The sequence below is a fragment of the Herpailurus yagouaroundi genome, unplaced genomic scaffold, assembly GCF_014898765.1.
Source record: "Herpailurus yagouaroundi ecotype Mexico unplaced genomic scaffold, PumYag 77, whole genome shotgun sequence".
In the NCBI taxonomy this organism is placed as follows: Eukaryota; Metazoa; Chordata; class Mammalia; order Carnivora; family Felidae; genus Herpailurus; species Herpailurus yagouaroundi.
In genome coordinates this window covers 75,487,351-75,513,146 of record NW_024412388.1, presented here as the reverse complement: position 1 = coordinate 75,513,146, position 25,796 = coordinate 75,487,351, and the positions used below count along the sequence as shown (strand labels likewise).

Below are 25,796 nucleotides of genomic sequence, written 5' to 3'. Positions count from 1 at the left end.
CTGTCTTGGAAATCTTAAGAATTTTATTTAGTTATTTTTTAAAGGCTTATTTATTTTTGAGAGAGAGAGAGAGAGAGAGAGACAGAGCAAGTGGGTTGGGATAGAGAAAGTGGGAGGCAGAGGATCCGAAGCAGGCTCCACGCTGACAGCAGACAGCCCGATGTGGGGCTCAAACTCAAGAACTGTGAGGTCATGACCCGAGTCGAAGTCAGATGCTCAACTGACTGAGCCATCCAGGCACCCCAAGAATTTTATTTTTGAATTTGTGTTTTATAAGTGAGATTTGATAAGAGAATGGAGCATGTGCATGAGCAGAAAAGACAAATGCAGTAAGTGTGCCTGGCATCCTTTCCCACTTCCCATTTACCACTTCCCACCCTTTACCATTTACACATAGCATTCTCAATGCCCCTGAGCATAGAATTCTAGTTAATTCATCATGTGTGGGGGTTTAAGGAGATTCAAGTGAGTATAAGGTAAGGGATTTCCATCTCCAGGTGAGCAGATGGGGGCCTTGATGGCTCCAAGAGGCCATGTGTTCCATGCAAACCAAAACTTGCTTTGAATGCAGAAAGAAGTAATGGTGTTCTGAGAACTGTGAATGACTGAGAAACCCTACCATATCCTTTCATGCTTGTCTTACGTCTGTGTATTTGCCAACCACTTGTGCCAAAAATGATGGCATAGAAGTACAGGGAGAAGAGAGAAACACGTAATTACATTTCCTTTAAGTCTTTCCTAACTCATCCGTAAGCTGCAGGTAGACAGTGTTGTAGAAGGTGCACCTATCAAGAGGTGAAATTAAAGCAATTGAGTTTGTTTCCACTGTTCTGCCTAAGAATGAAATCTGTGTGTAGGTAGGAGCTGCAAAATTCCAGTTGTACAATTTTGGTAATCCATACAGGAGTTAAGAGCTTTATATCTGCATTCAAAACTGATACAGAAAATATAAATATGAATAGTTATATCCATGCTAATAAATTGAATTTTTAATTTTTCTTTACTTAAAACAACATCATATAGTAAAAAACAAACACCATGATCAGTTGACAGGAAGAAGGTAGAAGAGCAAAAATAGTGTTATATTTTAGTACCATTAATGCCACTTTTTTCTTTTTAGGATTTTTTGAATATGGATCCCATATTTTCATGGCGAACTGAATCCCACAAATTTTGTAGCTTGCTCTGATGCCTTTGGTGAAAGAAGCGAATGTATTGGGGGTGTTTGTTGCTTTTGTTTATTAGCACTTATTTACTTTTCTGTCAACAGCCCATGATTTTCTGGAGGCATCCACTTTCTGTCCATGTGAACAGGAAGGAGTTGACTTCACAATTGGCTCCAGGGGTTTGTGTGATACTCAATCTTGGTCAATTAGAGCATTTCATTTTCCTGGGTATATTGATTGGTTTGAGGTGATCGTTTGAGCTATGGTGATCCATACAGATCATAAGACTTGTGTAAGAAATAGTAAGAATGGATTTTCCACCTTTTGTTGCTAGAATTTAATCTGAGGACAGGTAAGCCTGGAGCTGTTTGTGGACATGATATGGACCCCAAGAACACTACCAACATGAAGAATGGCAAAGGTGAGAGACAAATAGAAACCAAGTCCTGGTAATATCATTTGAGTCCCTGGATCAAGCTATGCCTGAAACTACCAGGATTCTTTAAGTGATGTGAGACTTTTTTGTGTGCTTAAGATAGCATGCATTAGATTTTGTCTCTTGGAACAGAGTTCTGGCAGAGGATGTACAATATACACTCATTAGTGATTGTGCATAACAGATATCTCTAAAAATATATACCAGACTGGTCACAGTGGATATCCCAGTCAGAGAAAATTATGAAGAGGCCTCTTATTTACAACTTTGTATTTCTCTGGTGTTAGGTTTCTGGAAAGCAGGCATTTATTACTTTAAGAAGCAAAGGCAAAGAAGGTGTTTCCATTTTGAAAAAAAAAGGTCAATGCTGCATAATGTTAATGTAATAATTTCTCATATAGACACAAAAGCAGATGTCGTCAAGTAGACCTCACATGGATTATTCAGTAACAGGAGCTGGTGTTCCCATGCTAACTTCTATGCAGAATAACATGGGCATGCAGGGCAGGCACAGAGTCATAACACAAGCCTTTTACCAGCATTTTCACTGGTCAGTGCCATGTAATTATATTGCCGAAAACAGCAAATAGGAGAAGATGAATGAGTTGGGCCTTACTAACTTGCCTAGAGGTGAAAAATTTAATTCTCAAGTAGGTAAGTTTTTGTCTTACTGTGTTCTAATGCATGCATATGTGTCTAGAAAAAGAAAATTTGGGTTTCAAGCAGTATCACAAGAGGGCATTGAAAGGCAGAAGGGAGGAAAGTCAAGCAGCTAAGGAAGGTTAGAGCAGCCTCATGGAGAGCTGTCTAAGAACCCTGCAGAAATACTTTCACTAGCCCAGGGTTCTGCCAGGTGCAATTGCTCTACCACATTGAAGGGATGCAGTGACAGTGTTTTATGCGTATCATTGTGCTCAGGGCTCGCGCAGACACCAGCCCCATTGGGAGGGGCTGGGAGTAAGGACCCGGTTTACCCAGCATCCTGTGCAGAGGTGTGCATGGTCAGGCCCGCCTATGCCCCTGGTGGGGTGTCCTCCAGTCCAGGACTCCATCTTCTGCTCATGATCACAGCCCTCCTCTTCCCTGCACAGATATTCCTCTTCCCTCCAAACTGGAACACACACAGGCATCCTCCCCAACCAATTGTGTAATCTAGGAAAATTGGTTTCCAACGGTCTTGACGATGAAGATTTGTGTCGTTCCTTTCAGTTGGACATTGCTTTTGAATGTGTATGTATGAAAGCATGACTGTCATCCTTCATTTGTATTCAGTAGTCAGGTAGTTTCTTGGGCACTTGCTTTAACAGGGTGAGAGTCTAAGGACACTGGCTGCGGTCAAGAGGAAAACAAGTGAGGAGCTGGGCCTCCCGGTGGCAGCCTTGGCTCCTGCGCCATTTTGCTGGTGCTGACCTTTGGGATTGCTTGTCACGGTGCTGGGAGGGCAAACGCTATTTAGCTATCACTACATTTGTTTGTTTTTAAAGTAATACGAACATCAGGTAAAATGTTCAAATGGAACAAAATAGAACCCAGTGAAAAGTAATTCTTCCTGCCACCCCAGCCCTCTTCTTCCATCCCCAGAGGCCAGCACTGCTGGCTGGTGCATTCTTCTGGACAGCCTGGGCCCATTTATGCATGCCTGCCTCGTTCTTCACCTTGGCTTTACCTTGGCTTTGACCTGTTAAATAAGGTCCTAAACTGCAATCAGAAGATGATACTCGGCTCTGCACTTTAGCATTCTTCCCTTGAGCAAAACAATGAATAAAGACACACATACAAGGGCTTGAAAGTCCTCACTCTGGATAGGTGATTAACTCCTGTACCTGTTTTTCACACCTTCTCTTGGCATAAGGCCGAGCAGGTGACTAGTACATTCTCTATTTCTGCAGCATGCGATATTTCCAATTCACTGCAAAACAAAGTTCAAGCTGCTAAAAAAGCTAATTTTTAATTACCTTGAATTACAAGTTGCAAGGAGGCAGCCTGACAGCTCTCATCAATGAGATCAGTAAGCTGTGAAGACAAGTGGCCAGATATGTCTTGTCATTAATATATACAGTGTGATCAGATGCCATCATAATTGTTATTATTACAGGATCATAAAGATTTAAAGTAACAGAAAAAGCAAGCATCTTTGTTTGAAAGGTCAGCCAAAGAAACAGACTGAGCTCATCAATAAAACAGTGGTGCAAAGAGAGATGAGTATTTAAAAGGAATTCTTATGAAAATCAAGTAAGCAGAAACTTTTAACAATAATGTGGGCAAATGAGGCCCTAGTAGATTACTTTGCATTGGACTAAATTTTGAAATAAACACTAGCAATGGTTTTCCAATACTTGTCAGTAACACTGGCTAAGAATATAAATTGGCTTTCTCAGGTGACTGTGTGTATTTGACTAAATTTTCATGACTGAGGTTTTATAATTTTAAACCATGGAAACCATGTAATTATAAAGTTACTGAAGAAATAAGTTTTCTACATAAAGCAATAACAATGCATTTTCCTTTAAAAAAGTGCACGCGCGCGTGTGTGTGTGAGCGTGCACGTGTACTTTCTGCACGCTTTGCCCACAGATCATCACGAGGAGGGCTTTCAAGAGGATCTTTTTCTTGCTGTAGTGTCAGATCTTAAAATAAGATTTAAGGGCTGGAAAGTCTGATTGAGTGGGACTGAGACGTGATTTCTAGTAGGAGCGCTCGCCAGAGCATGGAGAACAGAAAATTCTATTTCTATATGTTGGAGGTTAGATGTTTTTGGACATGTTTTAATCCAGCCTTTTCTTTTGAAATCAAATATATGCTGTAACTATCTTGAGATGTGTAGTTGCTTATTAGAGTTAATGGATTGTTCATCCTCTTTGTCCTTGAGATAATCCTAAGTATGTGCATAAAACTGAGATCATGTTGCCCATAAAAACCAATCAGCCTGGAGTTGGTCCACAACGTGCTGAACACTCACTAGAGCAGATGGAAAAGATAATGTTTAATAAAGAGTTAGAGGATTAGGTGGTACAAAACAAGCTAAGGGAAAGGGACACTTTTATTTCAGGCGAACCTCTGTGACACTTCTTGCACCCCAAGACAGATTAAAATGATCCCAGGGCCATGACATTCAGCTACTTCCCGCCCCCCCCTCCCCCCCATCGCTGACCCTGCATACATTGTCAGCTTTCCGCCCTGCCAGCATCAGCACCGGCATCTGTGAATAACTCAACAGATAGTTTTTCAGGTTTGTCAAGATGTATGAAGCGAGTCATTCGCAAATTAATATACATATGAGGAAATGACAGAAATCTGCTAAATATGTTTGTATTTGAACAACTGATACATCTGAGCTTGATTTAGGAGGGGATGTGTATCAGCTTACAGAAATGACAGTTAAAAAGATAACTGTCACACTGTTTACTGATGAGGTTTCTATTTGTCTTAACGTTTAGACGTTAAATGAAAACCGGATTGTGGATTACAGCCTAAGCGTTTTTGAGGCTGAGTTTAACATAACAACTGGTGGCCAATGGAGGTAGCACTAAAGGTAGAACCAACTAGTCAGAAGTCCTCTGGTGAGGTAAGGTGGTGAGGCCTTTGACAGCTTAAGTACAACCTCATTTATTTTTTACCGTGTTTGCTGAAAAAATTAAATATAGGCTGGAGAGGTGGATTGAAGTACTGTCTCTGACTTGCTGGTCTGGGGTCTGGTGTTCATGCAGAAGGGCCAGAGGTTCCAAATGGCAGCCATGGGCCTCGGAAAGCACTTTGGTTTGTGACCCTGCTGAGGAACAGGATCATTCAGGTGGCTCATCACCGCTCCTGCTCTGTCCTTTGTTCCAGGCCTCGGGCTGTGCCCTTTGCTCTTCAGCTTAGTTTACAACAGACGTCAAGAAGCACTTCTCAATTTAGCTTCTCGTGGTCTCAGCTCTCACAGCCCGAAGGAAGTTGCCAAACAAATGTAACCTCTCCTGCTGGCCGAGCTCTCCCACCTGTGTTCGCAGCGAGCTGGCTGTTTGGCAGTGCACTTACACACCGTGGAAATGTGCTCTGGGATGTGTTAAGCGGAATTGGGGAATATTTCAAACCATTTCTTAAATAATAGAATTGAAATGTTGTGCTGCTGAAGTGGCCTGAGATGGAAACTTCTGAGTGAAAAGTTAGATCCTGATTTTTCTTGAAGACAAAATGGAGCCCTGGGGTGTGTGGTTTTCAGGCTTTCTCTATTTGTTAATTTTGGAAATGGACTTTTCACGGTTTTTCTTCCCTTTTGTGTTAAGCCTTTGGTTTTGCTTCTACATGCAACTCTGGCTAGAAAATTTGGGATTGTTTTTTTTTTTTTTTTTTTACCTTGATTCTAATTAGTAGGACCAGAGGTAAAGCAGCAATGGAAAGAGCCATTAAGAACCATAAATAAATATATTAGCTTTTAAGTATAATCAGTGTCCCTGATGTGGTATCGAACATAAAAGAGCAGGGTACCAGGCAAAGGGTCCTGTATTGCCAGAGATTCACAAACCCTGGATCTCAATTAAGAGGCCTGGAAAGAAAAAGATCCAGCCTGCCTGTCTCCCTCCCCCTTTCCTTCCCTCCCTCCTTTCCTTCCTTCCTTCCTTCCTTCCTTCCTTCCTTCCTTCCTTCCTTCCTTCCTCCTCTCTGTCTCTCTTTCTTTCTTTTCTTCTTGTATCTTAAGTAGATTTTTTTCTTTGAGAGAAAGAGAGAGAGAGAGAGAGAGAGAGAGAAAGAGAGAGAGAGAGAGAGAGAATCTTAAGCAGGCTCTACACTCAGCGCAGAGCCTGGCACAGGGCTTGATCCCACAAATGCGAGATCATGACCTGAGCAGAAATCAAGAGTCAGACACTTAACCTACTGAGCCACCCAGGTGCCCCGGATTTGTTTTTTTTTTTTTTAAAGCAAAGACATATAACTTTTAGAGGAGTACAAGTACACAAATATCCTGAAGGGGTAATTTCGGTCTGCTATCCAAATCTTACTTTAAGGTCTCAGACAGTATGTCTTAGTTATGAAGGCAAATATCTCACAAAAAGACACCATAGCTTGTGCTCTTTGAATAGAGACACACAAAGAAGGCCAAGCTTTAGGATTCTCAGGCTCAGATAAAATATGATAACTGATCTTACAATAATAAGTATTCGTGCTGTTATAGAACAATGTTTATCAAATAGAGGACGTTCATGAGCATCTTCATGGTGTCTGCCATGACTGAGTACCAGCAGTGCTATCATTAGTATTTTTCTTGAGGGTGATTCAGCATGAGGTGTTCAGGTATTAGGGCTTAGAGGGTAGCCCCTAATGAGGACATGGGTGCACCTTTCATTCCGGTCTGGGGTTAACTCCACTTGCTTCATTTTATTCTAGGTAGGCATAGGGAAGTGACTGTCTTGGGGGACATGAGTCTGCATCTGGGAATTGTTACATAAACTATTACATCTGAAGCAATGACTCTCCTCTGCAAGCACGCTGAGAGAAATTCCTTTATGCACTTGACCAGTTATGGAATAGCTGTTCTAATTCAGACTCCCATGTCAGAGCCAAGGACTCCAGGAAAACTTTCTGCCATGGAGCTTGAAGACTGACTGTACATCTATACATACCAATACCAGATGCCACACAGGTAGTGGAGTCCTCATTATAAATTGAGATAATTTTTAAGTTGTCATCTTCCCTCTTGGTTTTTCTGTTTGAACCAAATGCTATTGCCCAGTTTAATTTCCCAGCCCTTAGTGTGACAGGCTTTGCACACAGGCACTGGATTTTAGAACTACAGCCTTGTAATTCTTCCACGAGCACCTCTAAAATGGAAAGTAATTTTTTTCCCATATAGTTCGGCTTCCAACCGCTCCGTGTAGGAGTTTCCTTAGCACATCCTGACCATCCTGGGTAGCCCCTTATTGGACACTTTCGGTGATGGGGCACTTACCAGTTCTTAGGCGAGTCCTCTCTGTTTCAGCAGCTCTCATTAGTGTAAAGTTTTTCTGTAGAAAACTCAGATCTGCCTCCTGTCCTCTCACCCTTTTGCCTCAGTTCTGCTCTCTAGAGCTACAAATATAGATCTCTTCCCTCTGAAATTAGAATTGCAAAATATTAAAGAGAGTTTTCTTGTTCTCCCTTTATCTTCTTTCCAAGCAAAACTTATATCACTCATTTTTCAAAAAATGTTTATTGTGTAGATACAAACACTGGGTTAGATGGAGTAGGTGACTTGGACAACCGTTTCTCATTGATTTTGCTTACAGAGCTGGTAAGACACTGGCCAACTTCTAGAGGGACGTTCTCATCCTTTGTTTCTAGAGTAAGAGCTCCTTAAGGATAGTGACCATGGCTTCTAATGAATATCTCCAGAACCTGCTATTTGACTCACAAATGGTTGTCCAATAAACACTTTCTAACTCTCTTCCCTTCCTCTAAAATCAAGGCCCCTATACCTCATCACAGTGTTATTCTCTGGTTTGACTAGTGCTAACCATGGTAGAGGCATGATACTGCTTGAACTGATCCTGACATTGTGTGGGGGCTCATAAGACCTCAGTCCACATAGACTGCTATAAGATTTGGTCTCACATGTCATCTCATTTAAATGGCCTAACAGTCCCGAGAGGTAGATACTGTTATACCCAGTTTTTACATGAGAAAATAGATGGAAATAAGCAAGTTAAATTGATTTAAATCACTGGTGTTCTCTAATTCCATATTCAGGACTTTTTCTTCAAAAAAAATATTTTTTAATGTTTATTTATTTTTGGGGGGGGCAAGGGGCAGAGAGAGAGAGAGAGAGAGAGAGAGAGAGAGAATCCGAAGCAGGCTCTAGGCTCTGACCTGTCAGCACAGAGCTCAACTTGGGGCTTGAACTCAGGAATGAAGAGATCATGACCTGAGCCAAAGTCAGATGCTTAACCAACTAAGCCACACAGGTGCCCCTAGGACTTTTTCTAATACAGACCCTAGCTCCTAGTTCTCCATCATTTTCTAAATTTGCACCCAAGTTTTTGATCCCAGTGTAGAACTATACCTTCCTGAATTATCCTTACTAACGATATCTTGTTAGTTCTGGCCTATACTTCTTGAGTCCTTCTGGAATCTTAACATACTTATTTTACCATCTTCACTAATCCCTTCAGTTTGTATACTTGTTACTAATATGCTGGGCTTATTCTTTTATATAACTTATTGATGAAAAATGCTCTTGGTCCCAAGGCAAAGAGAAACCTTGCTGCAGGATGACATTGAACCATCAATACTGTTTTGGGTACACTCCTTCAACTATTCTATCACATCATCCGCAGTTTTCTGTTTTGGCCATAAAGATAACATGGAAGATTTTGTCGAATGAAAGTGTATTTTATCTTAAATCAGATATTTTTCTATATGAGGAGTTCTGCAGTTTTCCACATAATAAGGATACTACACTTAGTTTTTTATTTGCTATCCCAGAGGGTATGATTTGGTCCACATCCCAATTTTATCTCCAAGTGAATAATGTTTTTGAAAGAGCTATAGTCACTTATGTAAGCTTCATCATGTATTTGTCTCTCATGATATTTTTCCTTTCCTTTCTGCCTCCACATACCTTTATGTACTATATGTTATAAAGTATGGGGGCAAAGTTGTATTTAAGAGAAAATGAAAGCCTTGATGCAAACAAATACATTTTCCCAAAAGAAACACTAATTTCAGTGTATACATGAAAAACTTTAAAACCTGATTAAAAAATGTATGAAGGAACTCTATCATGTGGAGGATGTTACTTAGGAGCTGAATTACAGGATTTGCTTGTGTCTCTTTTTCTCTCGCCCTGGGCAATCTAGTCTAATTACAAAACTTGCCTTTCATTCTGTTTAGTGTTTTTCAGCTATGCATGAGAAAAGTTAATCAAAAAATAAAATGAAAAACTGTGATGGCTAATCGAAGTTCCATAGATTTCTCTGCTGTTGCCTAGCCCATCCGTGGGGATGAACTCCAAAACGTTACCTTTAAAACATCATCAGATGTACTGTGCCTACTGGCCTCTGCTTCTTTTAAAAAAGAGAAAATTTTCCTTTAATTTCAGAAGTTCCCAAAATTAGAAATGGAAAGAAAATCATGGCTTTTCCTATCTTCATTTATCCCTTACCCACAATTACTGGGAGGTTTTATGATCATAGAAGACACTAGACCAATAATCTCAGAGATGGGTAATCTCTTTAGAGAAGATAGAAAAAGGCAGTTTATCAGCCCCATTCTGTCCTCTAGTATGCTCTTGTAGGGGAGGAAAACAACCAAGGGAATAAAACCTTGGTTGGCAAGCATAATTTGTTCTGGAAACATGCTTGTAAATCCAAAGCACTTGTATATCAAAGCGAATTTTAAGAGCCATTGGCTCAGTTGTGATCATGTGACATTTGGCATCAGGTACTCCTCGTATTGCAAGATGTCGCTCCTTTATCAAGTTAAAATTTATTAGAAATGTTTGCTCATCAGGGCACCTGAGTGACTCAGTTGGTTGAGCGTCCTACTTCGGCTCAGATCATGATCGTGCAGTTGACGAGTTCGAGCCCTGAGCGGGGTTCTGTGCTGAGAGCTCAGAGCCTGGAGCCTGCTTCAGATTCTGTGTCTCCCTCTCTCTCTGCCTCTCCCCTGCTCATGCTCTGTCTCTCTCTGTCTCAAAAACAAAAGTAAACATTAAAAAAAAAAAAAAAAAAAAAGAAATGTTTGCTTATCTTGCAGAATACTCACAGAACAAATTACTTGCAATCCAAGGTTTTACTGTAACTCTCTTTCCCTCTACCCATCTTAGGTGCATTGGTTGGTGCCTTGCAAATTAGACTGACAGAAGACAGATTAACAGGTAAAAATACAAACGGGTTTATTACCAAGTGTGTCTTATGTACACATGGGAGTACTCAGTAATGAATATCTCAAAGGGGTGGTTAGAACTTGGGCATTTAGCGCTTAAGAAAAGAACAATATGCTATACATTTTTAGTGAAGGGACAAGACTAAGGAAAAAGACTTTGAATTTCTAGGGTGGCAAATTGTGGTAAGGTTAATATATGGGGAAACTAATGGCAGATAAGTTCTAGTTAATGGAGTTTATTATCTAGATTCCTCTGGTGCCCCCTCGGGGCTGAAAAGTGTCCAGAATTATCTTCAGTAATGTCTGTCCTTCCTGGTAGAGGGAAGAGTGGACCCCTTTACAAATCTGTATCCTGCTTTTAGGACAATGGGGAGGGGGCAGCAGAGAAGTGTTTCTTCTTAGTTGCCTTCAGTTCAAAGTAATCCTGTGCTAAAGAGGCACTTTGTAGGGTGGCATATTTTGCTCCCCATTACTTTGAAAGGACATTGGATTAAAAGGATTGCTGATTCTTGGCCTATTTTCTTTCTGGCTTCCTTGTCTCGAACATAGATCCAAATGTCAACCACTAGAACCAATCCTGGCTGTGGTTTTGTGTGGGGTTTTTTCTCAAGGGCTGAGATGTCATTTTTGGAACATTTTAAATCCTCTCTGTGACAGCACTACTGCAACCAAACACAATGTGATACAGTTAGTGCCTTTAATTAATATTGTTAACTAACCCTGATAAAATCACAGAATTGTTTCTTTGTTCTTTGGGAGATGAAAGAAAAGGTATGGAGATGGTTGAGTCTTTTTGAGAGCTCTGATTTTTTTTTAAAGGGTTGCTGGCAGCGGTAATGGGTTAATGGTGAACAAAAATAGCATGATCAATGCAAGCTTGTGGCATTTTTGTCAGACAATAGGAGATTTCTGGATGGTGTATGTCCATTGCTCCTGTGGCCTAAACAACCCTGAGTTTCTCAGTCGTTTGAAGTGAGTGGTGTTGAGAAGCAACATATGCTTCTTCTCTTCCATGCAGAGCAATGGAATTTGGAAATATGTGCTAAATAGAAAACAGAGTTTGTCATGACAGTTTATCTCCAAGAAAGGACAACTTCCTGGGATAGTAATAATGGTTGCTAAAACCTCACTGAGAAAAATAATTCAGTTGCCCAAATTTGGGCTGAGCTCCTGCTGCAGCTGGCTTAGGAGAGTGGCAAGGTACCATTGATCTGCTTTGGAATGAGGTGTGCTTGGGAATCATGTGGATGGAGCCTCCCTTTAACTGATACTGACTATGATAAAAGAGGCCTGGGGACTTTCAGAGTAACATATACCATTCACATAACCCAGCATCGTGTAAGTCTTATGAAGTTGTTGTTGTCGTTTTTAATGCTTTTTAAACTTTCTTTCAACCTAAACAAGCATAACAACCTAAATAAAATGAAAAATATATTAGAATCTATTGAAGAAATCTGTGAATGCTTTATCAATAACAGCAATGTGACCAAAGTCCTATGCACTTGTTTGTTTGTTTGTTTGTTTGTTTGTTTGTTTTTGTAAATATTGAAGTCCAGGCACATAAAGGCATTAAACCTGTAACTTCCTATTTTAAATCCTGGCTGAGACAAATTTGGCATTCCAAATTTTAGCCAGCAGCTGACTCAACAACTGGGAAGCCAATTGACCAAAAGTTCTGCCTTTGACTGTTTCAGGGTCAATATAGGACAGACAAAAGAATTAGAAATGTTTAGAAAACCATCACCAATATGGAGTGAGAGGCAGAGTCTGGAGCTGCTTTGCACACCAAAAAGAGATATTTTTTAATATAACTGACATACAACATTATATTAGTCTCAGGTGTACAATATAATTATCCAGTATTTGTATATATTGCAAAATGATCACCACAATAAGTCTGGTTAACATCTGTAACCTTACATAGTTACAGAATTTTTTCTTGTGATGAGAACTTTTAAGATTTACTTTCTTAGTAGCCTTCAAATATGCAAAACAGTATTATTAATCTGGAGTCACCATGCTGTATGAGATTTATTTATTTTACTACCAGAAGTCTGTACCTTTTGACTCCCTTCACCAATTTTGGCTACCCTCCACACCACACTCCTGCCTCTGGCAACCACCAGAGAAAACCAACCATGTTTTCTCTGTATCTACAAGATCAGTTTTTTGTTTTCTTTTGTTATTGTTGTTCTTTTAGATTCTACATTTGAGTGAGATTATATGGTATTTGTCTTTCTTTGACTTACTTTGCTTAGCTTAATGACTTCAAGGTCCATCTGTGTTGCAGTGGGAAGATTTCGTTATTTTGTATGGCTGAATAATATTCTACTATGGATAGTTGACCATTGAACAATGTGGGGGTTAGGGGCACTGCCCCCACCCCCCGATGCAGTTCAAAATTCATGTATAACTTTTAATTTCTTAAAAATTTAACCACTAATAGCCTACTGTTGACTGGAAGCCTTACTGATAACATAAATAGTCAATTAACACATATTTTGTATGTTAAATTATTACACACTGTATTCTTACACTAAAGTGAGTTACAGAAAAGAAAATGTTATGAAGAAAATCATAAGGAAGAGAAAATACATTTACAGTTCTGTACTGTATTTATTGAAAAAAATCTGCATATAAGTGGGCCTGATCAGTTCAAACCTGTGTTGTTTAAGGGTCAACTATATATATACCACAGTTTCTTTATCTACTTATCCATTGATGGACACTTAGGTTGTTTCTATGTCTTGGTTATTGTAAATAATGCTGCAGTGCACATTAAGGTGCATGTATCTTTCTGAGTTAGTGATTTTGGTTTCTTTGGATAAATACCCAGAAGTGGAATTCCTGGATCATATGGTAGTTCTATTTTTAATTTTTTGAGGAACTTCCATACTGTTTTAAAGAGGCATATTTTATAATTAAGATTCAGTGAGTTGTCCAGGACTCCATCGAGGTCACTTGCTTTATTACTGTGAAAGTTTGGCCACATGAATATAAGATAATGCTAATTTACAAAATCAGCAATGCAGTGTTATGAAAAGATCACTGACTCAGGAATCAGGAGACCTGAGTCTTAGTCCCATTTAATAACCATTAATCATAATCTTCATTTGTGTGCATTACTGTATCACTATATGTCAGGCATCTTGGAATATATTTTCTCTGGCCTGTGCAATCATGCAACCAGGAAGATATTATTATCCCATGTCCAAGCTGAAGAATCAGTTTTGGAGAGTTTAAGTGACTTTCCCAAGGTCACTAAGCTAATAAGTAGCAGAGTTAAGTTTCAAACTTGAAACTGTCTCCCGAGGCTCTGTCTCTGCTGAATGCTCCATACTCTTTTCTGCAGATTTGTCCTTCCTTCTGCCATTCCTGCTCGGAATATCCTTCTTGCTCATCTCAGCGTGTAGGACTTTTGGTCATTCTTCACGCCTGACTTCATCTGCATTTTTAGGAAGGTTTCTAGGAACGCTCCCATCCACTGGTTCCTCCCCATTTTAACCTCACAGCTCTTCCTACTGCTGCTCTGGACATCTGCTTTTATCTCTGGTACATTCTCTGTAGCTTTGGCACTTCCCATTTATTGTGAATGGTGTTTTCAGTGCGACACCTGTCCTCACTCTCCTCTCTCTCATTTATACATTTGGAAGACATTAGGGGGAAAAACCATTAAAATATAGAAAAATGCCATATATCCTACCACCCCAGATTAACAAAATTTACCATTTAAAATTCCTGGCTTCAAATATTTTTCTTTAAATAAAGAAATAGCACCTTACCAATCAAGTTGAATTTCACATTACACATTTTCCAATCCCATTCATCTTCTTTCTCTCCAGAAGTAACCACTAATCTGATTTTGGTACCTAACCTCTCAATCTGTGGTTTTAATTTTTGTTACACATTGTATATTTGTAAGCAATACGTAATGTCATATTATAATCTTTTTTGTTGTTGTAGAGAACATAGTGCAATTATTGCATACATCTTTTGAAAATTTGCTTTTTTCACTCAATATATTTTAAAAAGTAGCCATATTGATGCATTTAAATCTAATTTATTCATTTAAATTGTAGTATTCAATTTCATGGGAATAAATGTCTCCTTTATCTAATTCTCTTTTTATGGACATTGAGGTTCTTACAGGAAGCTATTTCAATGTATTTGTTTCTCCTTTACTATTAGACGCTGAATTCTCTGATTGAGGGACTGTGGATTATGCTTCTTTGGGCTTAGCACTGTAATTGCAACTCAATAAATGTATGCTGAATGAGTTGATGAAAATATCTGGGCAAGTGATGGTCTTCAACTTTGAGAAGGTTAACGTGATTGAAAGCAGGCAGAGGGTGACTTCAAAGAAGTTGAAATTGCATTTTTTCTTGTATTTATGGAGATGAAAATATAGGGTAATAAAAAGCTACTCGAAATGATACTGAATTCTGGATGGGTAAGTTAGTAAATTTTTATGATCCTAATGAAATTTGTAAAAGATTAGTAACAGAAAATATGTAAAACAATTGATTAAGCTACAAGCAAAAATGCTTAGAAATGTGCCTACGTGTATTTGTCAAGTCAGTGCTGCTTTATGGCTGGACAGCAAAAGTTCTGTATCTGCTTCTAACTAGAATGTCTCCATAATTCACCTTGGAGAAATCTAATTACCCTGGAATATTTGACCTTCAATGTGTCAACATAAACATTTTCTCAACCTGGCTTCATGGAGATATGGCAGCTGTGCTTAACAGAGATAACATTTTTCTTTAGAAATGTTAAAGGCCATGGTCTGTTTCTTCAGTTTTGTATCTTCCCTTCTGACCCACTTGCACTTTTGTTACTTTCTGATTGTTGTCTAGATGGATCACATCCAATAATGGGGAGAGAAGTGTGAGGTCAGGGGGTGGAGGTTATTGCAAGGAAGAAATGAGTTTATACTTGTGAAACCTCAGAATAATGTCTGTCACAGGGTTAGGTCTCAATAACTGTTAATTACTGCTCTTCTTTTTTATACTTTTTATAGCAGAAATATAAGGTAGCTATCTTATAGGCATTATTCTATGTCTGCCAGGATGAGTACAGAACTCTCCATGTCTCTTCAGCCCAAGATTACAATTTTTTTCTGTGAGTCCTGGTGGATGAAGGGCAAGTGTCTCCACAGTGAGGAGACATGAACTCCAAAGACTCTCTATCGATCACAGATATCAAATGATCAAGAAGGGACAGCAGGATTGGGCATTGATTGTATAATTAGAATGAAGTTGTATTAAGCTTATTATTTCACATGTAGCTTCGTGTGATGTTGGCTATTATCTGATAGTTATAAAACCAGTCTTCCCTATTCACCCATTCAGTGATCTATTGATTCATCATTTGTTAACGAATATAAAATACTTACGAGGTACCAAAGATACTTGAGATACATCGATAAACAAATAAGAAAGGATTCCTGCTATCCCATGGCTTACATTCTGGCATGGGAGGGCAGAAAATGAGCAAAAATTGTAATAAGTAAATTATATAGAACATGAGAAGGTGATAAATGCTATGGAAAAGGGAAAGGTAGATTCAGATAAGAAAGATGAGGAGTGCCTGATCAAGGTAGGATGGTCAAGGTTCATTGCAAAGGCATGAAGTGAGCAAAGGCTTGCAGGAGGTGAGGAAATTTGCTGTGCAGATGTGTGTGAGGCAGAAGAGCTGACACCAAGGCTATGCCTGTTGTGTTTGAGGCAAGAAGGGCTATGTGAGTGCAGTAAAGTGAGCAAGGGAGGCAGTAGTAGGAGGTGAAATCAGAGGGGTTATGGAAGGCCTCTATGATGTAGCACCAGTAGGCCATTGTGAAAACGTTGGTGATCCAATGGAGTGCTTGACATAGTGTTTCAAAGACCACTCTGACTTCTGTGTTGAGAGAAGGTTCTGAGGGGCAAGTATAGAAGCTGGAAAGCCTGTTAAGAAGTTATTGCAGCTCTAGGAGAGAGAGGTAAGAAGTAATTCCATTCTGATACATTTTTAAAACTAGAGTCAGTATCCTAATGGACTAGATGTAGGGTATGAAAGAAATAAAGGGACTAAAATGCCCCCGAAGACTTTTTTTTGACAGAGCATCTGGAAAGATGGAGCTTCCATCAATTGGACTGTCTGGATTAGGTTTGGGCAAGAACATCAGGAATTCTCTTTTTAGAAGCCTGTTAGCCATCTGGATATATCAATCTGGAGTTCAGGAAAGAGGTCTTGGGTAAAGATATAAATTTGTGGGTTTTTTTGGCATATATATAGAATTTAAAATCAAGGGATTGGATAAGATCACCAAGGGAGTGAGTGCACACAAAATATAAGACCAATAAGTCAGTGCTGAGAGCACTCCAACATTAGGGGCTTGAGGTACAGAAGAGAAACCAGCAAAGAAAAATGAGGAGTAACCAGTGAGTTAGGGAGAGAGGTGGGTGAGTCATAGAGGCCCAAATAATAAAGTGTATTAAGGAGGGAATGATAAAATATGTCAAATGCTGATGAGGAGTAAAGTAAGATGAGAAGTAACAGTTGACTAGTGGACCAAACTCTGTGGAAGTCATTTGGTAACATTCATGAGGGCAGTCGTTGGACGTGTGGAGGTGAAGGCCTGTGGGTAAAGTGAGAATGGCAGGAGATGACATGCAGGCAGCAAATAGCCTAATAGTCAAGACTAGTCTAAATGGAACCTGAGCACTTGGGACTCAAGTACTCCTCCGCTTGCTCATTAATGCCCAATGTATGAAAGTCAGAATTTCCTTACTTTCCTTTAGGAGGGCCCCTGTATTCAACCACTGAAAATGTAAGTATCTTGAAACTGGTATCTCAGAGCTACTAACATCGTGGTGTGGATTTATCTGTTTTCACTGAATTCCTGAGGTTACAATGATATTGTAGAATTTCAGAGCTGTAAGTGATTTTAGATATGACATAGCCCTATTAACAGAGGTGTATATAGGGAAAGTGAGTCTCTCAAGATCACATACTTGATGGATGACAGAGTTGACACAAGGGATCCAGGATTTCTATTCCAGTGCCTTTACAACTGCATAATATTTTATCTTGAATTCAATCCCACATGTATATGGGACAAGTGAAGACACGAGGAGATATTACATAAATGTCTGTTCTATGAAGGAAGGAATGAATGAACTAATAGATGAGCAAAGACAAGACAAAATTTGAAATGTATGGGAAAACCAGTTGAGGACCCATAAGGCTGATGTTGGGGATTTGCTCTGAGATACAGGAGCAAAAAGCCAGGGTGAGAAAAATGTAACAGCTGAGGGAACAGTAAGTGAGGACCGATCACTGCAACACTAGAGCTTTCTACCTTGAAAGCAGCAGAGATGTTTCAAATTATTTTAAAAGAGCGAGCAAAGTGTTAATGAGGGTTAATGGAAAGGACTGAACATAGAGAAGCTCTTTGCTAACAAGAATTGGGATGATGGCATTTTTCAAAATCCTTGCTGACAACATAAGAAAACTACTGACTTGGCGGCAGCAAGTTTACAACTCCCTGAAAATAACCAGATACAAGAGGTTTCAACTTGCTGGAACTCTTTATTATATGCTTGAATGACTCCTGGAACAAAGGAAAGCTGTGCATGATTGTTTAGGAAAGTGTAAGATAAACAAAGCGTATGTTTTCTAACTTCTACTGACTGTAATCTGATAGTCGTGTTAAATTGGTCTCTGCTCATTTTAAGGTTATGTGATGAAGATGACTTTAGTGGTTCTTATGTTCAGTATATAAATAAATGATGTTAAGACTCCACTTTAACTCATGCCCCTCAATTTTTCATACATATTTGCTGCTTTTCTTTCAGAAAGGAAAATGTACATTACTTGTTCTCTTGGAAGCATTCCATCCTTTTTTATGCTTTTCCTTTCTCTGTTGAAAGATCCCCCTCACACTGCATAAATAGAAATGTCCCCGAGATTCATTTGATTTCATGGATGGCGGAGTACTCATTTCAAATATCTTTGGGAGAACCAGATAAAATAGCTACACTATACTGCATTACCTGATTTAGTGCTGGGGACTGTTAGAGGACTAGATGGCTGTGGAAAATTGTAATGGGAAACTCAAGTTAGTTTTCACTTTTAAGTTCAGCGCTTTGAATCCAGTGGAGTTGAGGGTAGTCAAAAGTCATTACTATCTGATTTGACTGTTCACTGTTCTAAGTGAAATAAGAGTGGTGCCTCTGTTTTGCTGGTAGTGAGGAAAATGCTCCTAACGCCTTGGTGCTAAATGGCAGTTCTTGAGTAGTGTCAGCAGAGAACTGCCTGGGTAAGGTGACTTGTCCTTTCTTTCACGAAGCCAGCATTACTTTGTCAGGGTGAAGGCACAGTGGGGAAGCAGTTGGGGAAGTCTCACACTTCTGCTTATCAGCCTGTATCTAGTCTTCGGAGGAAAAGAAGCCATCTATTTCCAAAGCTGTCAATCTGGTACCCCCAGCCACCACTAAAAGCCACTTCAATTTATTTCTTCAGTTCTTTACACTTTGTAGAGGGTTTATTGTAAAGATGTATTAACCAGTAAGATGCCTTTAAGATAAATTATATCCAACTTTGGAAAGAGATAGCAACTTTTGTAAAGGTGCCTGTGGTAGTTTCAGGAGGAGAAAAAAGCAGTGCTTGACACTGCTGGAGGCATCATTATCTCTATCTCAACCATCCATCCGCTCCATTTCTATTAGCATGCGATTTTCATCTCTTATTCTCCCTTCTTCGAGCTAGCTCCCTTTCCTTCGTATTTAGCTTTGTTTTTGGCTTATTTATTTATTTATTTATTTACCTAGTTGTTGTTGTTGTTGTTGTTCCTGTTCCTCTGATTTTTGCTACCTACAAGGAAGAAGTAGGCATGCACATAATAACATTGGACCTTTCCCTCTGTGTTGGATCAGAACCAGAGCTGTCCCAGAGGAGGGACATAACCCTTGATCTTACTAGCTAAGGTTAGTTGATTTCCCTTGGCTTCAAGCTGTTTACATAGAGTTTCAGGGGGAAACTGAGGAGGGGTAGTTTCCCTTGGTGGCTAACCCTAAGCTTGAGGTGGAGAGGAAAATGACTTTTCGTCCCTCTTTCTTTGCAAACACAAAATCATCCATGTGAAGTCTTATCATATGAATTTAAATGAGCTCTGAACGGTATTCCGGGCACTGACAGTATTCTGAGGTCTGACAGCCATGTCTCCAGCCTGGAGAATTACTCACGTAGGAAATTTAAGGTTGGGAATCCCTGGGAATGTATGACCAGTTTTTAAGAACTATGGACAATGTAGTTGATAATCAGTTTCTTTTTTTTGCCAAGTGGAACAATGTAAAATTAGAAAAAAAATTCCTGTGTGCCCTGGCAAACAGTTTTGAGGCTGCTGCCTTAAAAATGGTGGATAAATTAAAAGATGAGAGAAATACATCCAAGTGACTTTAACAGTTGAATGCTGAGCAGTAATAATACATCAGGCCTCAAATCACCAATCTGAAACATAGGCTTGTTTCTTCTTTTTATGTATAGTCTGATGTTTGTTTAAAATTCTAAAGCATTTTGCAAATTATTGGGAAATGACTACATGTGAAAAAGCAGAGGAAAACCTAAAATGGGCCTCTTTTAGGTGTTTTTCTTTTAGATTTTCTTTAGGTTCTTAGGGAACTTCTGAAATATTTTATTTCTATTATTATTTCTTCCTATGTCACTAGATTTGCTTACTAAGCTTAGAGAATGTCCAAGGGCTACATGACATGGTCATGACACTGAGGTCCTTTTACTGCTGTATCTCTTAGGACTCCAAAATACTATCTGGTAGACATTAATTTCTTTAATGCCCCTTGAGCAAATCTCAACCCTATGATGTTATCCCATTTTCATAGAACCTTTTCCTACCTTTGCTTCATGGATTGACATCTTCTGATCCTTTAGTCTTCCATTAAACACTTGCTTTCTTCAGAGAATATTTAGTGAATGAGTGAATAAACTGGGTACCATTTTGTAAATAAATCTCAGTCCAGAATTATGAATGACTAGGTGCCAGAATGCCTCCTCCTCTCCTAAATTTCTCCTACTTTTCCCCTTCGACTTGGCTCTTTTTTTCTTTTCTCCTTTCCTTTTTTCAATTCCTGGTATTAGCTTTTACACTATTATCGCAACTGGAGTAAGAATACAAAGCACAGGGGAATAATAGTATTCAACATCTTTTGTTCATTAATGCAATGTTTTCTGCTTTATATTTGAAAAGCTTCAGTGAATAAATGTAAAGTCTATCTAAAAGACAATCAAGAAATCAAAGACCATTTAAGTGAGGCTGCCAAGATTTAGGGATGAAAAAAACCCCCTCAGTTTTCATTGATGCTGGGGTGAGGAAGAGGGATAGGAATATTTCTGAAAAGTCACTTGGCTTGGTGGAAAGAACATGAGCTTTAGAAGGTACTGGCAGAAGGTGAATCACATCTGAGTATCTTTAATATTCAAGGCACTGTGTTAGGTAGTGCCTCCACCTAATTTCAACCCTCTGATGGAGGGGCAATTAATTCTATTTTACAGAAGTAAAATTGAGTCTCAGAGACTCAGTACTTTGCCTAGGGTCACATAGCTAATAAAGAGCAGGACTGAGATTTAAACATAAGTGTGATCCTGAAACCCATGCTCATTGTACTCTATCCTAGTCATAACTATATCAAAATATCTGTGGGAGTTAGGTAGGCACAGGTTTGACTCCAACCTTCAAACTTACTAACTTTACCTGTTTAACTGGATAGATTTCTCTGTATATTGACACTGAATGAAGAATAGTTTTAATATTACGTGTATCTTCCCAGAGGGAACTCCAAAAATATTCTGCTAGCATATGCCAGAATTAGAAAGTTGAAGAAAATTAGATATTAGAATAATTCCCAATAGTCTCAGCAACAACTTAAAGACAAAACATGTCTTATAAAGTTCTACCTTCTATGGTGACTCTGTCTAGAGTTGGGTCTTGGTTGCAGAAAAAGCCTCTAGTTTTTGCCACGTAGAGTTGTAATGTGTTATGTGAGTGATATGTAGACATACCAGTAACCTCTCTTAGAGAATCTTTTTCTCATGAATGGCTGTGGACTCACAATGAGGCCATCGTTGATGAGTATATATAGGAACCACACTTTACTAAGGTTATGGAATGATGGTATAAGTCAAACATGATACAAACTGTGGAGAAATTGAACTGAGGTTACAACACTACATTGGGAGCACTACATGATCTCTGCCTGGGCTTGGCTAACATTTGCTCACTTCCTGATTTCATATTTAATCAGAGAAATCCTTGAGGGGAACAGTCCTAGCCAGGGGCCCCATTTGGTAGAACTCTACTCTGTGAAGTCTAAGAAAGTCTTCAAAAATATTACCATTTCTGCAGTTCTGGATACTTCAATTATCTGGTTGAAATCTTCACTCAGTCAGAATGTGGGCTGTTTGGGGCTCCTTTTTTTTGTTTGGTTGGGATTTTAATCAGTTTGTGTAAAAACATATGGGCCATCATGGCTTAGTTCTGAGATGTCTTAGAGGGAGTGGTGAGGAATATATTCTTTGCTGTTTTCATGTTGGTCTTCAGTTTCATTGTCTGCAAATTGAGGGATTTAGACTACATAAATGGTTCTTAACTTTTGGGGGCCAACTCCTCCTTTTAGAAGCTGATGGAATCTATGGGCACTCTTCTCAAAAAAAAATATACATAGCTGCAATTTTGAGAGGTTGACACACTACCTGAAGGACTTCCAGAAACCCAAGAACCCCTGGTTGGAAAATCTATGGACTAAATGATCTTTTGGGTTCCTTCTAGTTCAAACATTGTATTATTCATATCTTCTATGATGATTTGGATGATTGATGTGATGGTAGTAAAAATGGGATATGAACTCTTTATGTAGGTCTAACTTTTATAGCTTTAAATGGCAAAATGTCATCTGATTATTTCATTTTTTTTCCCCCAACAGTCTTCCTGAACCATGACTGCTCTTCAGAATCACCTGGGGAGCTTTTAAAAATTCCAGTGCCTGGCCACACCCCAAATCACTTAAATCAGAGTCTCTGGGGTGGATTCCAGACATCAGTTTATTAAAGCTCCTCAGTTGGTTTCATTGTACATACAGGTTGAGAGTCAGTGCTCTGGCAGGATTAAAATATTTTCAGAAGTTCCCTATCACAGGAATATGAACCACCAGCTGAAGATGAAAGGGCATTCTATTCTTTCTCTGCTTTCAAATATCTGCTATTGAATATTGTATTTCTAGCTCAAAATAAGGATTTGAAAACTCTTGTGTGTAGTCATGCCTCCCAATGTGTTACGATCTTGTCTAAGCTGGGCAAGTATTAACAAATACTGAATGGCCTTCCTGGTACTGTATGTAGATGTGGGAAGGGCTATATCAGGACATGCTCTGCTCTGCCACAGGCACACATCAGTAGCGATTTGTTTTCAACGTAAGAACAATTACCATTGTCATATTCCAAACTGTGTGCAAATTGTTTTATTATAAACTCACTGTTGGTCCCTATTTAACTGGGAAATCATTTGTTCTAAATTTATCTATTCTCTCTGCATGGCATTGACATTTGCTGGCAATGCCAGACTTGCTTCACTTACAAGAAAAAGATTCCATGGAGAACAGGCAATGCTGATTAATAATCTCTAGAGGATCTTTGGAACTGGCATTTTAACTCTTCCTGCTCTCTTGCTAATTTTGACTTCGATTGAACTCAGAAACACAAACAATGGTTTTCATGAAATGGAGCTGTAAAAGCTTTCTTCATCAGACCAGCTCTCCAAAGAATGCTCACTGCCAAAGCTTAAAGATGAGAAATGAGATGTGTAATGAAAAGTTGTTTGTTTTCAAGTGTTTTACAAGTCAATTTGGGTTACTTCATCTGCCAATTTTTTATCTCTGTACTAGGCAACCATTACATGTTTTCAGCTTGAAAACAAATTGTCCATCTTTGCTTTCCATGGCATCTGTAGTATGTTCAAACCATTCTGCAATTTAATGCAGACAAAGACTCTCTAAAGTCACATGGTCTGTTCAAGTAATAGGAGTCCATTAAGAATGAACAGAGACATCCTGTATTATAGTGATTTCTCCCTTTGTGGGTTTTGCAATTTTCCTACCAAGCTTTGGTGTTTGAAGGTGACATTTTGAAAATTGTATTTAACTACCTGAGAACCTGTGACATGGAATTGCCAGCAGCCATTTGGTATCCTGGAAGGGTCTTATTTAGTCATGACTATCTGTTTATCACTTCTTTTTAGGATAAAGATAAGCTCCTTCATGAGGATCTCTTGATTTACAGACATCCTTTTTGTTATTTCCTTAGAAGTGCTATTCAAATCTAGAGCTAAGGGAAGTCAGATATGAATCTTCAGAGTCATTAAGTGGCACAATCTGAGTGCAAATTTCATGGCACCAGTGAGGGCTCCAGATCTTGATAGTGACTGTTCTTAATTCAAATATTGCCACTGAAGAAAGGGCACCCATTAATAATTACTATTCTAAACACATGGAAGTACCAGGAAAACCTTTGCTTTAGCCATGGTGTGTTTGAATACAAACAACAATGGCATACATATGTATATGTAATTATTTTCTACATGTGTTTCATTTGACAACTAGCTAAAATTTATGTTGCCTACTCTTGATAAAAACTAAAAGAAGTAAACAATTAAAATGAAAGGCAAGCTGATTTAACACTGACTTGCCAAAAGGCTCACTTTTAAGTTGGTATTGTTCACCAGAAAACAAAACACTGTCTATTATTTGGGCTTTGGTTATATAACACAGCGCATAGTAGGCTGCCAATAATAAACATAGACAGAATAAAATGAATGAATGAAAGTATCTGTAATGTATATTTGAACATAAGAACCAAATTTTGAATAGAAGATCATATGTGCTTTTTTTCTTTAAAAATCTATAAAATTTATATCAAACCTCACAATTTTTATTACAAGTTTTTATGATTAAATTATTGCCCCATCTACTCAGGCTGCTTTTAATATTGCCTTTGTTCATGTAACCATAGCAACATCTTTGGTATCTATACTTCAGGTCCTGATCTCTCATTCCACAATGGGTCACTTTGCTCTGCATCATTCATAACAGAAATCATCTGAGGGCACAGGCAGTCTTGGAATGGGATTATATTTTTCATGTCCTTTTTGTTATGGGCTGAGTTGTGTTCCCACCAAATCTATATGTACAAATCCTGTTTTGGAGACAGGGGTTGTTAAAGAGGTATTAAAATGAAGTCATTAGGGTGGGCCCTAATCCAATATGACTAGTATCCTTATAAGAAGAGGACATTCAGACAGAGATATGCGCAGATGAAGGCCATGTTGGAGACACAGGTTGAAGATGGCCATCTCCAAGCTAAGGAGACAGGCCTCAGAAGAAACCAACTCTGCAACATCTTGATCTCAGACTTCCAGCCTCTAGATCTGTGGGAAAATACATTTCTGTCGTTTAAGGCACCAAATCTGTGTTTATAGTAACCTTAGCAAACTAATACAACTACCTTGATTTTCTAAGTTTTTACTCTTCCTTTCCAAATATCACTAGCCCTTGAAAGTTTGAAATATATTCTAAGCTTCACATTTATGCAAATTTTCAAGTTTGTTTGCTTTTCTTGCATCTTCTAGACCATTAATAAATCTGACCATATGATTTTTTTCCCAGACTACCTCCTTCTCTGATATTAACAGTTGCATATTTCCTAGTTTTTATAACGTATCAAATAGGAGATCTTTTAGGAAGTTCCTATAAATCAGAAAGGATTTGTTTATCATAGTTTTAGTTAAGCCATCTGAAGAGGAAGATTTTAAATCTATGACATGTAGCTGTATAATTTAAAATGGAACTTGGGGAGGGGCCCTTGAGTGGCTCAGTTGGTTAAGCATCTGACTGTTGATTTCAGTTCAGGTAATGATCTGTTTTGTGGGATCGAGCCTGCGTTGTGCTCTGCACTGATAGCTCAGAGGCTGCTTGAGATTCTCTCTCTCCCTCGCTCCTGCTCTCTCTCCTTCTCAAAATAAATAAATACATTTTAAAATAAATAAAATGGAACTTGTGGAGAGAACACTAATAGATTAGATTCATTTAGACTGTGCACATGCATAGGTTGCACATTATTATTTTTCTGTCTTACAGGCTTGCCCATTCTAGCATTCCATGGCAATGAAGAAATACAAAGATACTGAAACAGATGACTAAAACTTTGTATTTGGCATGGGATCTGGTGTCTGCTAAGATTCAAGTTTGGGGTGGGGGGAATCAAGGTCAACGTGGTAGAGTAGGCAGCATCCAAAGGCTATGAAGAGCTAAGGA

At 38.8% G+C, this 25,796-nt stretch overlaps 1 long non-coding RNA gene across 4 annotated transcripts in view; it reads left to right on the top strand.

Annotated features, from left to right (window-relative positions):
• The first annotated feature begins 3,752 nt into the window (after positions 1-3,752).
• The window catches only part of LOC121027428 (uncharacterized), a 67,515-nt gene continuing 45,471 nt past the window's right edge, over positions 3,753-25,796 (top strand). For 2 of the 4 annotated variants that reach the window (XR_005788739.1, XR_005788738.1), the window contains exons 1-2: positions 3,753-3,834; positions 10,382-10,432. This is a non-coding gene — a long non-coding RNA (uncharacterized LOC121027428). Of the gene's footprint in view, positions 3,835-5,060; positions 5,168-10,381; positions 10,433-25,796 lie in introns of those variants that run through there. The other 2 variants (XR_005788736.1, XR_005788737.1) reach the window with 1 other exon arrangement.